This window comes from Muscardinus avellanarius, assembly GCF_963383645.1.
Source record: "Muscardinus avellanarius genome assembly, chromosome: 14".
Taxonomy (NCBI): Eukaryota; Metazoa; Chordata; class Mammalia; order Rodentia; family Gliridae; genus Muscardinus; species Muscardinus avellanarius.
In genome coordinates this window covers 49,003,072-49,006,339 of record NC_137800.1, presented here as the reverse complement: position 1 = coordinate 49,006,339, position 3,268 = coordinate 49,003,072, and positions in this window count along the sequence as shown.

Genomic DNA, 3,268 nt, shown 5'->3' with positions numbered 1-3,268 from the left:
ACTGGAATTGATTTCACTCATATGCCTTCTCACAAAAAAACTAAAATATCTTCTTACCATGGTTGACACCCTAACAGGTTGGGTAGAGGCTTTCCCCTCAAAGGACGAGACAGCCAGCACGGTGGCCAATGCTCTATGCACTGACATTATCCCTCATTTTGAACTCCCTAATTCCTTACAGTTTGATAAAGGACCAGTTTTCATTTCTAAGTTTATCCAACAGGTGGAACAGGCCCTTGGCTTTTCTTGGAAGCTCCACATGCCTTATCAACTGCAGTCATCAGGAAAGGTAGAAAAAAAATGAATGATTCTTAAAAACCATCTAACAAATCTTTCCCTGGAGGTGTGGTGTCATGGCCTGAGCTCCTACCACTGGCTCTGGCCCACATATGGGCCACCCCTTGAAGCCCCACCTTCATGAGCCGCTTTGAATTGTTGTATGGTCACCCCTTTTTTGCTTATTCACTCTTTCCCTTTGGGTCTCTTCCCTTGGTTTCCTATCTTCCTTACTTTTCTTTTCTCAGTCACCTCCTTCAGGAATACATTGATATCTTCCCCAACCTGGGACTGAAGAAGCAGCTCCAGCAGTCAAGACCAAGCCAGGAGACCAAGTCCTCAAGTCACTCCAACCAAAATATCTCCAACCATGGTGGACTGGGCCCTTCACAGTGATCTTCACTACACCTACTGCAGCCAAACTGCTGGGGGACACCAACTGGCATCACCTTACTCGGCTAAAAAGGGCTCCATTACAACAGCCTCATAAAAAGTTCTGTACAATGATGGGGCCCACTAAGCTCTGTTTTTCTTGACATAATTCTCTTTAATGCTTTTATTTCAGCAGGCTCACCTGTTTATGTCTGGAAATTCACCATGTAGGAGGCCTATTTGCCCCGTTCCTCAAAGCGTTGGACTGACCACAAGGCAGGGTCAGTGCAGTGCTCTCTCTGTATGCCAGACAGCCATAACCCCTTGTCTGCTAAAGTTCATTCAGATGAGCATTACTGAGCTGTCCAGGGTAACCTTCAATCAACTCCTGCTGTAGCCATACCCCCACCTGCCCACTTCTGAATGACCCGACCTCTCCTGGATGAGAGGCCCCTATAATGACGTCCCCTCTGTCAGCAGGAAGTAGTTACTGACTTGGTAGTCAATCAATATTACCAAATGGCTAGGATGATAGGTTGGGTACCGTCCCCCTCTACTCACAGGACCCTGCAGCCGGGACAGGAGGCAGAACCCTGGAAGACAGAAGCAGAATGCCCGTGGGTTTCATCCCCAGTGACGCAAAAACAACAACAATTTTAAAAAATCATCTTGGAGCCGGCTGTGGTGGCACACACTTGTAATCTCCCCGCTTGGGAGGCGGAGACAGGAGGATCGCGCAGATTTGAAGCCAGCTGCGCTGGCTTAAGAGACCCTGTTTCCAAATAAAAAAATATAAAAATAGGTGTGGGAGTGTAACCCGGAGGTAGAAGGGTTTCCAGGAACTCCAGTACCACCAGAAAAAAAAAAAATCATCTTGTTCTTAGAGGCCAAACCCAGAGGCGTTCTACCTCTGAGCTACACCACCAGCCATATATATATATATTTTTTTTTTGTGTGTGTGTGTGGTACTGAGGATGGAACCCAGAGGTAGCCTACCTCTGAGCTACACCACTATCCCTATTTTTAATTTTTTATTTTGAAGCAGGGTCTCATTGAGTTGCAAAGGACTTCACTGCATAGCTGAGGCTATCCTCAAACCGCAATCCTCCTGTCTCAGCCTCCCAAATGTTGGGATTATAAGCATTTGCTGCCACACCATATCCTATTTTTCATTTTGAAATATGGTCTCGCTTAGCTGGGCATGGTGGTGCATGCTTGTAATCCCCGTGCTTGGGAGGCTGAGACAGGAGGATCGCACAGGTTCGAAGCCAGCCTCAACTACTTAGTGAGGCTTTCAGCAATTTAGTGAGACCCTGTTTCCAAATAAAGTATAAAATAGGTCTGGGAGTATAGCCCAGAGGTAGAAAGCCTCTGGGTTCCACCCCCAGTACCACCACCAAAAAAAAAAGAAAAAAGAAATATGGTCTCTCTAAATTGCTCAGTCTCTGTGTATGTGTGTGTGTGTGTGTGGTATTGGGGATAGAAACCAGGGGCTTTCTACTTCCATTCTACACTTCCAGAACTATTTTACATTTTATTTGGAAATAGGGTCTCACTAAGTTGCTGAGTCCCTCACTAAGTAGCTGAGGCTGGCTTTGAACCTAAGTGATCCTCCTGTCTCAGCCTCCTAAGAACTGGGATTACAAGCGTGAACCACCACCCCTGGATTTGTTTTTGTTTTTGTGGTGCTGGGGATTGAACTCAAGGGCATTCTACCTCTGAGTTACACTCCCAGCCTGATTTTTACAATTCTTTTTTTGAAACAAGTGTACCAGTTTGGGAAGAGGTTTCAAAATGTATTAATGTACCAGTATTGGGAAAGATTTTCAATTTTAAAATATATTGTTGGTAGTGCAGAAAGCCAGGGGCTTCAAGGAATAGAAGAAGCCCAAGAGGGCCTTTTTACATTTCTAAAGACAGGCAAACTTCCTCAAGGTCAGTCATCTGGAAGAAGGACAGAAGCACATTATGCCTCAGGAACTGACCCTGCCAGTGCCAAGCTAGACTACAAGGACCCTGGCTTTCTCACCTACACTGGCAACTAGGGCAGATCAGTGTTATTGGGAGAAAGCTACTTCTTTGCACACATGTCAAGACACTGCCCCTTGGGGTGGTGGTCCTGAGGTAGGATACGGAAATTAAGAGACAGATAAAAAGAAGAGAAATAGGGAAGAAAAGAGAGATTGTAGCTTTAAATCTACAAACTCTATGATCACCTCACCTCCACTTCCCAGGCCTATGTTCCTATAAGGTCCAATAAAACTTATACTATTCTTTATTTTTAATACACCCCCTTTTTATTTATTTACTTTTTTTTTGTGGTACTGGGGATGGAACCCAGGGGCTTTTCTACCTCTGGACTATACTCCCAGACCTATTTTATACTTTATTTGGAAACAGGGTCTCACTAGGTTGCTGAGAGCCTCACTAAGTAGCTGAGGCTGGCTTCGAACCTGCACGATCCTCCTGTCTCAGCCTCCCAAGCGCGGGGATTACAAGCGTGCGCCACCATGCCCGGCTTAAAACTTATACTATTCCAAGTCCAGTTAGTTAGGGTCTATATACCTTATTAATTTACAGAATGTATTTTTAGGTTGATGAAAGAAAGCCTAGAGAAAAA